Raw genomic sequence first — 12,469 nt, 5'->3', positions numbered from 1 at the left:
CTCTCTGGTTCCATTTTTGCCTCCTCCTTTACCTGACAGCTCATGCTGTCCGAGGCACAAGCACAGCGAAACCTCCACTTGCAGGCTTCCCTGGGCAGCACCTCCAGCAGCTTCTACAGCCCGCACGGCAGCCTGTTCTCCTTCGGTGTCCCGACCAACATCAGAAGAAGTGAGTCTCTCCTTCTCTCCAGGTGTGGTGTTTTCATATGGCCTGGCACCTGTTATACTTTTCCAACAACTAGAGCACAGGATTTGCTTTCTGGGTATATTGATCTTCATTACTCCAGTCCTTTTCCTCGTCTCAGTTTTATCCAGCAAATACAGTTGGTGATTGGTCATGACTGGAGGTTTTGGACCCACATTACAGTATGCCATACAGTATGCCATACAGGAATAGGGCGCAAAGTGGGTGTTAACTGAGGCTAAAGAAACAGGGAAATGTCTGCCTACACCTAACGAGTCTACTTCACCTCCCGAGAGTTGTCTTCCCTCATGTGGTCCTCCTGCAAATAGCCACCCCCAGGGTCAGAGTCAGGTAGCTTCTGCCTTTCCCTGATCACATGAGGTGAGATTCCCCCGGTGAAGCAGTGACAACCTCACTAGAATTGTCAGAACGGGCACAAGGGAAGAGCGCTAAGGAGGAGCGAGACCGCAGAGACATTTAAAGATGATTAATTGAAAACCAAACAATAGGCGAGAGTCAAAGAAAAGCCAACGAAGAAAAAGAAGGGCATGAGAAATAGATTCACATGGAGAAAGATGAAGAAGAAAGCGAATCGAATAATTATAGGTAGACCACAGAGGAGCAAGTCTGTAAACAGGAAGACCTAGAAGGACAGAAGAGGAGCAGAAAAGACAAGAAAATGCAAGATACGCTTGCAAAATTAACATTCTTTCTTTAGACTTTTAAATAGTCTACAGGTGTATTTTCATTTTTAAAATTCTCCACACAATTTATATTTTTCGGATTATGATTGATTGTTACACCCCAGATGATAATGAGCAGACCTGTAATGGAACATGTTTCTAATAATCCAAAAAATGTTGAGCTGTGCACGGTGGGATCAGGGAATGCTCCAGTGGCAGAAATTCAGGAGTTGTGCTAGATTTTTTATCGGCTCCCTTGCAGGTCAGTGTGTTTTCTTGCTACTGGCGCTGACCCTGAGCATTTATTGATTTTTTATGAAGCAGAATTGTCATGCTCCTCAGTGCTCTCACGGTTTCCTCCTTGTCCCTGGTACTCGCAATTCCAGGTGTTGTTTCCCCCTGCCCACTCACCTCCATTCTGATTGGGCCTTTTACCATCACAGAACCACATGAGTGTTTTGGTAGCATCTCCAGTGCTGCACATTCATTTTGTATGAGCTCCCTTGCAGGTACGTGTGTTTTCCTGTTGTCCCAGCTGACCCTGAGCATTTATTGATTTTTTTTTTTAAAGCATAATCATCATGCTCCTCGATGCTCGCGCTGTTTCCTCCTTGCCCCTGGCCATCGTGCTTCCTTGGTGTTTCCCTGTGTGGCCAACCTCCATTCCTATTGGGCCTTTAGAACCCTGCTAAGTCCTCCACTCAGGGTATCCACCTGCCCGGGCAGCCTCTGCGGCTTAGGGTCCCAAGGCAAAGGGCGGCTCCCGTAGAAGCAGCCATAGTTGTGTTTGCCCATGTTCGCATGGGAAGCCTGCTGAAATCAACCAGAAGCAACTGACAAGTTAAGAGTGCTCTGGGTGGGGAATACAGAAACTACTGTATTTCAGAAAGCCTTACCGCCCCTCTCAGCTTAATAACATAGCTTGCCAAGGATTGCTAGCTCGCAACGAATAGTACTATCACTGCTGCACTCCAACCGTTAATTACCATGTAATTATCTCTTGGGTCCCCATTTTAGGCACTCTTCTTCAATCTAGGTGTTACTGCATTTACTTTTGTGCCCTAATTTTAGGCATTTCTCCCTCTATCCAGATGTCTCAATTCTAGGCATTTACTGTTGGGCCCCCATTTTAGGTGTGCCTCCCTCTATTCAGGTGTCCCAAATCTAGCTATTACTGCATTTACTGTTGTTCCCCCAATGTAGGCTATCTAGGTGTTGATGCATTCACTGTTGGGCCCCCATTTTGAGAGTGTTGGTCCTCTGACCAAATGTCTGAATTCTAGGTGGTACTGAATGTACTGTTGTGACCCCCATTTTAGGCATTTTTCCTCTATCCAGGTATCTCAATTTTAGGTGTTCCTGCATTAACTACTGTGCCCCCATTTTAGGTGTTTCCCCTGATAGCCAGATGTTCCAATTCTAGGTGTTTCTGTCTCTACACTTAGTTTAGTTTATTTATTTGTATTGCACGCCTGGCCCAGTGGCATCTGGGCGCATTTCTTAAAGTACATGGTTACAGAGACAGACCGGTTAGATACAGATTAACATACATACAATATATAATACAAAGCAGTTGTGGTGTGAACCTACAAATATACATTAGGTATTTACAGGTTACTGGAAAATATTACATACAAAGCGAGAGGGTTTGATATTAACAATATTACAGGTAAGTACATGATATGACAGTGTTGGTAGCAGGTACAGGTGTAAAGAAACACGTATGTGCAATCTAGTCAAATTCACAATAGGATACAGGAGATATGCAAGCAGTTTCTGAGTAGGATCATAAAATGGTAGACGTACAGTTACAGTTGACCTGGCCAGGTCAAAGGCACGCACATCGAAGAGGGCGTTAGATGCAAGACTGAGCCCAATCTTGTGCAGAAAGCCAGATTTTGGCTTTATTTTTGAACGAGTGGTAGGATGGTTCAGCTCTAAGTGATTTAGGGAGAGTATTCCATAATTTGGCAGCAAGGACTGGAAAGCTGGACCCACCTGCTTTTTGCAGATGGATCTCTGCATGAATAAGGTATGACCTTGGGCAGATCTCAAAGGGCGGGGCGAAGAGTGGGGGATAAAGCGGTTAGCTAGGTAAGCAGGGGCCAGACTGGTTAGGCACTTATGGGTAAGAGCAGTTACCGCTCAGACTCACAACCTCTGCTCCCACACCCGACCCTAGCTGCACTATCCATACATGTGTGATCTCCCAATTAAGGATTCTTCCTACGCATAGACATAGACACCATCCCACACATTGCCCAAATCAGAGCTACAAGCTGGCACACCACTATGCTCAACAGTGCCCACTACATCCGACCTCAACCATCTCCAACGCAGCAGCACACCATGATACATTTTTTCCCTAACCCCCAGACAATCATACTTCACTCCCTCATCGCTCCTGATCCTCTTCTTCCAATTCTCAGGCTCCCAATCTAGGGACACCACATCTGGCAAGACCGGCCAATTGCATTGGACCTAGGGAAAAAAACGACTTTGCAGATGAAATCCATCCGAGTTTATGGTATGTATATCTTGCACCACGTTTGTGGACACAGGCCGCAGGCACTGCCACCCACCCATGCACTACAGAATGCAGCTATGGCTATGCAATTCCAGTCTAGCAGCTTGCAAAGCCATTCACACTGAAACCCTGATGTACCTCAACACCTCTACCATTAGTATACAGTGACACCCTACAAAAAATGTCAGTCTAGCTGGGCACACATTGGCCCTCATTAGGAGTTCGGCTGGTAGCCATGCCGCTATTGGCGGCATGGCTGCCGCCGAAATCGCATCCGTGTCCGGGTCCTCGGAATGAGGACATACCGGGCCATTCCGAGTTCTGAAGGCCCAGTAATTCCTCCCTCAAGGACCCGGACACGGTCCTTCCCCATTCCCATTTCAGCCCCCACAGGGATGAATGGGAATGGGAGAGGGAGCAAACAACCGGCCATAACGAGATGGCCCCTTGTTTGCTCCCGCTTCCCCTCGCGGGACCCGGTAAGCATGTCTGGTTTTCCCAGGTGTGCTTAACGTATCCCGCGAGGGGACCTCGTAATGTGGCAGAACGGGTTGAACGGCGCCGTCACCTTTTACGGCGCCGTTTAACCCGTTCCGCCAGGGTCGTAATGAGGCCCATTGAGTCTTCAACATTAGCAGTCAATCCTAGACGACTGACAGCACCCACCCACATACCTGACCTCTGGGCTACATACTGGAGCCTAGCCAGCCCACCTAAGTCCTAACATGGCAAAATGCACACACGCATCTTAAAACTTAACTCTTAGAATCTCCCACTCATGAACTTTGGTCCCCAAGGGCGTTCCAACCACAAAGCGTATTGAGGCCATAGAAATGGGCTAAGGGTGATAGTTAAATGACAAATCCAATACAATACCATATAACATATACCACTTTGTGAGGAAGCATTTTTTGTAATGCAAGTATTCCTATGCCAGAAGGTGTCCAACTGTAGCAAGTCACGCAAACCCACTAACTGAACGTCTTAAGATAAGCTCTGATTACTAGAAACTACTGAGTGAGTCAAAACCAAAAGAATACAAGAAAGGAGATCCACCCGCAAGGCAAGCGTAGAAGTCTGCATATGTAACATTACTAGATCTGTTCTGAAAAGATGAATAAACATGTAAAGTAAAACATGCCCTATCATTTAATTTGCAATAAATATATGAAATAATAAACTCAAGAATTAGTGACGAGGAGAATGCATGCAGGTGATCTTCTATGACACCACTCTTGGATTGACCACTATGAACTGCTGGTGCAGGTTGGCTTACTCCCCCTCTGTAAACTGGGGTGGCTGAACATGATTGTCAACGTCCCTGGGAGGCAGATGCAAATCAAGGGCACCACAAAGTGTGTCTTGTGACAGAGGCAGTCGCATTATTGATTTTGTTGTATGATCCTGATATGCTGGGGATCACATCAGACTAGAATGCTTTTGCATCTTGAGGAATCTTTAAAAGCAATCCTTCTGCCTATGGTACAAGAAGAGTCTGGCTTCTAAATGGAAAGTTCTACCCCATCCAAATCGAGTAGCAATGTATTCAGTAGGGTTTCTATTGCTACTTCCAGACTGCGGATACTGCAGGCACCTGATGGACGAATAATTGTTGAGTCTACATTGGATATTTGCATTGACAACATCAATTCAAAGGTCAGGGGAGAAGTAATTAATCATGGCCATGTCATTTGGGTTCTCCTGCTAGATAAAGCTGAATGGAATGTGTTGTTTTGCTGAACAATTTTACATTATAGCACAACTTCTTATATGTTGTGCAGCATAATGTATACAAGCACCCGGGTGTGATTCCCATGATAGACCTATGAATGAAGGAGGTGGGACAATAGCATTTCTATCAGGGGTGGGGGTGCAAGACACCGGGCAGAAGAGCCATGAGAGAAGATCTGAAGGTCATCAAAGCCCCAATTTGATTCAGTCCATATTCAACGTCTGAAATGTTTCCACGAGAAAAGAGCTGAGTGGCAGAGTACTGAGTCAGGCATCCTGGAGGCACATCTCCGGTGACAATGATACCCTGAATTGCTCACCGTGCCAAAGGCAGAGCAGGGGATTAGAAGAACAAGTCTGGCCACATTAAGTCTGTTTGGGATCTTGATCAGTTATCCAGTAGGATAGCTCAGGGGCAACGTGCTCCGCAGGTTCGATGCCCGGGTCCACGCTTAGAAACCTCTGAGTATTAAGCGCGTTATAAATAACCTATCATATCATCATATCCTGACGAGGGTCTGTATTGTCTGAGTTCTGGCCGTATTGGAGGAAATGTTTTAATTAGAAGTGATGGAAAATGGGGTGATGGTAACCGTGTTTTATGATTGCATTTATAATCCTTCATGGGCCTTCATATTATTGTATGTATAAAGTTCTTCATGAAGGAATATCCCCACTTTTAGATGCTTCAATAATGGTTGCTATCATTGCCACACTGCTCCCAGTGCACTGCCATTGGATGGATTAAGGGATGACTAGACGCTGCCGGGCTTCCAACTTCACTGGTTTACCTAGTTTGACAGAAAGTAATCCTGGTGTGTTCCACAATATTTAAAACCGTTTAAAGCGTTCCTTTCTTTAATTTAAACGAAAACCGGACAGTGTGACAAAAAAAAGTTATGGCATTGGGAAAACTCCTTTATTGCATATTATGAAAGGCATGCTGAGCACAGTGCATGAATGCGCTCCTGAAGGGCACAAAGCTGCCTCTATAACCTTCCTTTAATGATCCGTGCGGGAACTTAACAATGCGTAGAAGCTCGTGGTAATATTTGAATCTAAAATTTTATAAGCGCGGAAGCACTTGAATTTGCAATTCAAGTATGGTAGATTACTCTGCCCAACAAAAGTGCATATGCATTATATGCTGATTTTTATTCCATTTTCAGCTGGAGTATATTTCATTTTATGAGTCATTCTGTATTGTTGGGTGATGTCCCCTTCCAAAATAGGATTGGTAGGCTATATTTGTTGTCTTTGTTCAAGAGATACAATGACATTAGCTCACCCATGAAATTAAATTTTAATTTCCAGAAATGAATACATATTGAGTAATGTACCAAGTAGCTTTATCCAATGCCTTTTTTGTATAGTTTCCCTTCAATTCAGTTTGTTTTCTGTATATATTTAGCTTGAAAAGAGATCCAATTGCCCATATTGCATTGAATACCAAAAGTTCTCCGCATGGCCCTCTTTTTATTTGAACCCCCCTAATTTAAATGAACATGACTCTAAAGGAGGAGCCAGAACCCCCAACTCTTTCATTGGACAGTACGTTGCAGCCTGGCCCGAGCGTAGGGATAGTTTCACAAGCGAGAAAAGGAAGACCTCCAGTGACATGGATAGGGCTATAAATGGGAAATGGGAAAGTTCCCCTCGTCCAATAAATTCACTCTATGAATCCATCCCTTGTGCATGAGCTTGCAAGGACTACTCAGCAGGACAGCGTAGAGTGCCGGCCAATTCAATGGGAACAAAGCCTCACTTGAGTCAGTGTGCTGTGTGCCCTACAGTGTGTGCTACATCGAAGGCACAAAGGGTGATGAAGTGAAGCTGTTTCTTGTGTAAAATTGTATTTAGGTAATGCAGGTCCTTAAAGCTTCACTGTCACGCATCTCAATTGCCAGTAAGGTAGAAGCAGACTTTCTCAAGAAATGCTTAACATACATATTTATTTCTAATTTCTCCCTCTTGGGTCTATGACTTGGCCATGGCATTCAGCCATGCCCTAGGACATGTATCCGTCCCACAAGTACCCAGAAGGAATAGCCTGATTCTATGACTTTGCAAAGGCCATCCTCTAAACAGCGACCACTTTGACGTGTGTCAAGGGTATTATTCAGAGCCTGGTAGGAGATCTCTTGAAGATTCAAAGTATTTGGTATCTATGCCATTCTCAGCCATCGTCAAGGGTGCCCCATGCACTGAAACAAGGCAAAGTGTATGCTATTGTTAGAGGAGATGTTAGATCCTATTTGTTACAAACATCCTTTAATATTCAGTTTAACAGTTTAACTAAGAATAGATATTTTACTTTTAAATGGAAAGGTTCCTTCTACTAAGGAGAATAAACCTTGAATGTGTTCCTTTTGCATGTATTTATTTATTTATTTACTTACTTATTACTCGTATAGCGCCACACACGGGTAAGCCAAGGTGCACCAGGCGCTCACAAGGCCAAACAAGCAGGTATACAATCATGAATTTACCATGTCTCATTCCGCAATGGTGCAGACTGCTGTGGAGTTATATCTCTCTGGCTTCATTCCTCTGCAGTTTCCTGTGGTTTGCCTCCTGTAGGGCGGCACTTCCCACAACATGGACGTGGAAAGGGGCTCTTTCCTGCGATCAAGATCCCCAATAGAATTCCCTTGCTAGACATATCATGAAGTAGTTTTCATTAAGGGCAACATGTTGGCAAGCCAAGCACAGTGAGTTTCGACAATAAGCATATTCTCTAAGAAGGGAAATCTAGAACGAAAGTGATTGGCCAAATGGCCTGCAGGTGCATGTTATACCAGCTTGTTAAAGCCATTCACCAACTTTAATCCTCCTCACTACGCTCAATGTCCCCCCTTGGGCTTCCCAGCTTTACTACAAGATAGAGATCTCATTTGAGTGCGATTATTTTAGACCTTCCATGTTGGGTAAGCATGAACCTTCTAATGTCATCTAGTGCATAACAAAGGACACCATTTTCCCCCAAAACAATAGTCCTTAGTGTATGTTGCAGTGTCCTGTGTAAATGTGTTAAATATTGTTTTTTTAATGGCAACATTAGAATTGCAAAATGAAAACCACCTTGCTATCAAAAATATATCGGAGTGACGAGCAAACGTTTGCTGGTATGATTTGCCAATCTTGAACTTTTGCATTCTTAAATTGACTTGATTGGTTATGCCCTTGTATTGCATTGCATCCTGAACTTTGTTTACCTAAAGTGGATTTACATATGTTTGTCTTCAGAACCTGCGCGCAGTAGTTCCCACGTGTCCCTGTGCACTTTAACCCCTTTTATGTATGCCCTTTACTTATTGCTTCCTTAGATTACGGTTTGGAATAGACTGCAGATGTGTTGCAGGGGTAAGCATGAAGCATCCAGCTTTGGGATTCAATGATGAGGGTGCAGAAGCCAGATATAAAGAACAGAGAGATGCAGTAAGGAACTTTCCAGGACAGATTGTGCTGGAAGAGTGGAATGTGCTGATACGTTTTCCAGTATCCGTTTAAGTCTCACTATCTAGATGGGCAGCAAGGGTGAGGTGCATCATCTAACCTTTGAGGGATATTCTTTGAGCCGCCTCTTAGCAGACGATTGACCCAAGGCAGCTGTTCCTAGAATCCATTGGAAGGCTTGTTCTATGAAAATGAAGCAGATGTCGAATTCTGGGATGGTTGTCATGCAGCTATTTAATATGGGGGTAGGAGGATCTTGTAAGACCATTGTCATGGTCCTAAAAAATCAAAGGTAGAACACCAACCATTTTCCAAAGCTGGTGTGACCGGCCGTTTTCACTGCAAATACATATTTTTATTTAAACTTTCTCAAAGAAACTTAATTCCGGAGAGAGGCGCTGCTAGGGGGTCAGGGGGCTGGGGGAGCTATAGCCCTGGGTCTTTTGGTTGTAGCCCCGGATAGAAGCTCAGGGGTTACAACCAAAAACGCTCGCTAGCCCCCAGTCCTGATAGTCCCAAAATTAGCATAGACCCAGATCTTTTCCAGATCTAGCCCCTGATGCCAGAACTTATATTTAAATGTTTTAAAAGGTTTACATTTAAACATAAAATCAGCTTTAAAGCAGTTATAATGTACGTCTACCAAACACCCCCAAAAGCAGCTGAAAAGTCTCTGCATGATGAAAACGTCCAATGTCAATGCAGAAAGCTAAAGCAGTTGTTGAGAAGGAGCAAGGAGATCTAGGTCACTTGACCTAAGCCCCACCCACATGTCAATCACTGTTAATATGTTGGTGCCTTCTTGTTTGGCTGCCCTTTTTCCCCACTTAAGTAGCCCCCCAGCCTCTTTTGCGTTGCCGTTGGTGAGCAGGTGCACAGGAGCAAGTGGATCTAGGTCATGTGACCTCAACGCCAACCACCTTCTTAGCTCAGCCTCTCCCTTCCCTTAATTCTTAGATCAAGGGCATCTCTCGCCTGGGCGTCTGAAGTGAAGGGCAGTCGATGAAAAGGTACATTTCTGTTTGGGCCTGTTTGGACAAGAAGGACCCAGGACCACTGCTCCACTAACATCAGGTAAGCACCTTTCAATATGTGTTTCACCCCTTTGTCCCAACAGCCGCTCCCTACCATACCCACTCATCACCAACCACACTCTTCACCACAAGCATAATGGACACTGCATTGCAGCTACTTCATCTGCATCATCATACACTCCATGACCACTCAATCATCCACCCCTATATGAAAACTGATGCTCGACAATGTCCGCTCAGTGATCGACCATGTAGCAGACATTGCCAACCTCATCAACACACATGACATCTATTTCCACCCATATCGCAGATGTCCTCATCCACAACAGCTACAGAGTTCTACAACAAGACCATCCAAACAAGATCGGTGAGGCTTTTCACAAGGCCTCTTGGCCATGCAGCCAACTGGATGTCGCCCCCCCTTGGCTCTTTCCAAAATCTACCCTGTCACTCATGCTCTTCCCAATGCACACAGTCACTTTTCACCTCCTATATAGACCACCAGAGCCCAATACCTCCTTCATCAAAGAGTTCACTGACTTGGTCACCACCATGTCTCTCACGCATCCCAACAACATCTTCCTCAGCGACTTCAACATCCCTGGCAACCCAGCAACCAAGTCAATGAAGGAACATCTCCACTTTCTGCCTGACACTTGGAACCTCACACAACACACAAAAGACCCAACTCACAGGAAAGGTAATATCATCAACTTCAACATTACGCTGCGCCAATGACACGCAGGTCTACCTCAGGATATCCTTCATTGAAGACATCCACAGGTTCAAGGTCTGCCTCACATTGATCCAGTCCTGGATGACCAGTGTTTATCTGAACCTCAACCCATCCAAGACTGAATTCTTACTGGTGACCAAAAACACTGAACACCCTGACATCCAGACCAGGCTCTCTGTTATGAACCTCAAGGGCTTCAAACCGCAGCTGGCCACCTGCACTAAGTCCCTTGGGTTCAATATAGACAGACCTCTCACCTTCAAACAGAAAATAACAAGGAAGACACAGACAGCTTGGTACCAACTTGTTCTCCTGCGATTAATCAAGCCCTTCCTCCCAGAAAACATCTTTCGGTCCGCTGTCCAAGCATTGGTCCTCCCCCACCTTGATGGTGTCAATACCTTTTTGGAAGGACTTCCGGTGCCTACCCTGCCCCCCTGAGATGTGCCCTGCTTACAGCAGCACGTCTCATCAGCACGTAGGTCCAAAAACCCTACACTGCCCACCCTAGCTGAGACTCAGTGATCTGCTCCTGACTGTTTCCTCCCTTGGTTGCGTGTAGATTGCTCACTGCCAATTGCCCGACCGCCCCTCGTGCAAGTTCCCTGCCCCCCTTTTTTCTGCCTCCCTCACTGTGTTCTTCCCCCCAAAGATTGTACAACTCTCTATTGTCTCCTGAAGTTAGTTTTGTGCTCAATAAATACATATTAATAATGATAATAATCATAATAATTTGGGAGGACTGTATTGAAACAACCAAAAATCCATGTTGATGGAAAGTGGTGAAGAATAAACCGTGTCCTAGGCAAAGAGAAACCGAGCACAAGAAAGGTGAGGGGAAATAATTACGACAGTGAATATACACCTTGTGGTTCGATTTACAAAAACATGTTTCAGTGGGATATTGGCACGTTTGTAAGTTGCAGAATGTAACGGCACTGCGCTGCAAAATATCAAAGGGCTATGCAGATGTGACAGAACAAAGAAATGAAGAGGCAGCCGTCGGTGGGAGGCCAACATAATTGCTTCTACGCCATTCCTACAAATCACTTGACGTTGACATTTTTTATGGGTCAGGCATATTAAAACTTACATTACAATCTGAAGACTTTTCACCTCCAAGCAATCTTAAATATCTTCCGATTTTTAGTGTTATGGTGATGTCTGGGGCGCGAGGCGTAATTGGAATTCCAATCACTCTTTTATGAGGCGACAGATTACCACGCGATTTCTTGTATTACTTTTTGTAACTTATCGGCCCTACATCCCATGGCTCTCATTTTAAAGCCATTTTTCTTTTCATGAATGGCAGACATTTTTTTTAAATGTTTTAGTGCAACAAGAGATTCATGTTTTAATGTGAGAGTCTTCCTTAGTGTTGCTGCCGAGCTTCGAGGCAGGCCCCTAGGGGAGAGAATTCCAGCTGAGCTCACGGAAGCAATTTGATGAATTCAAGAGCCACTTTTTGCGTTTAAGTGCAAGGCGAGAGGTAGCTAAAAGTAAGCGGTCACATTTTAAGCGGGTGTGATGCACATCTAAAATCCCTGGTTATAGTTTTGACACAACTTATCATTATAATTGCTCTGGCACAGCTTGCATATGGCCCTCGTGTAATCAAAGACACATGGCTACTCCATAAGCGCTGATGTGGTGACTTATCAACTATTTTGCTGCACTTAGTTATTATTAGAAAATCCCTATTGCGCATGCGTGCCAAAATAGTTTAGAGATGGATGTAGACAGGGGCGGTCTGGTCTATAGGGAACTCTGGAGATTTCCACCTAGGCCTCTGCAAACTGGGCCTCTTTTGTGTGGTAACCCGTTTTATTTCCAAATGTCCTCCTCTGACAGGGGTTGGGCTTGCTAAACAGGTGTAACATGGTGCCACTTTGAACATCATTTCCAGGGCCTCTTTTGGTTCCCAGTCCACCCCCGGATGAAGATTGGCTATTGTTACCCCGATCACACCTAATGCTGCAATCCTGATTCATGCTACCTCTGAGGAATATCTGGTCAGTGGATATCAGGCAAACGCTCCATGTGATTCATGCTACCTCTGAGGAATATCTGGTCAGTGGATATCAGGCACGCGCTCCATGTGATTCATGCTCCTCTGAG

The 12,469-nt window shown here is 44.8% G+C and overlaps 2 protein-coding genes across 5 annotated transcripts in view; one reads left to right on the top strand and one right to left on the bottom strand.

Moving 5' to 3' along the window:
- DOCK2 (dedicator of cytokinesis 2) overlaps positions 1–12,469 on the bottom strand; it is a 2,833,934-nt gene that overhangs the window by 1,066,612 nt on the left and 1,754,853 nt on the right. The gene's annotated exons all lie outside the window — the stretch shown is intronic.
- Positions 1–12,469, top strand: part of INSYN2B (inhibitory synaptic factor family member 2B) — a 509,290-nt gene that overhangs the window by 176,370 nt on the left and 320,451 nt on the right. The window contains exon 1 of one of the 3 annotated variants that reach the window (XM_069654312.1): positions 9,573–9,655. The exons of the other annotated variants lie outside the window; for them this stretch is intronic. The gene's annotated coding sequence lies outside the window, so the exon portion shown is untranslated. Of the gene's footprint in view, positions 1–9,572; positions 9,656–12,469 lie in introns of those variants that run through there. 3 annotated transcript variants of the gene reach the window in all.

The sequence above is a fragment of the Ambystoma mexicanum genome, chromosome 3q (genome assembly GCF_040938575.1).
Source record: "Ambystoma mexicanum isolate Mex_15411 chromosome 3q, UKY_AmexF1_1, whole genome shotgun sequence".
NCBI classification, from domain to species: domain Eukaryota; kingdom Metazoa; phylum Chordata; class Amphibia; order Caudata; family Ambystomatidae; genus Ambystoma; species Ambystoma mexicanum.
The sequence above is the reverse complement of the archived record's forward strand: the minus strand, read 5'-3'. Positions and strand labels throughout refer to the sequence as shown.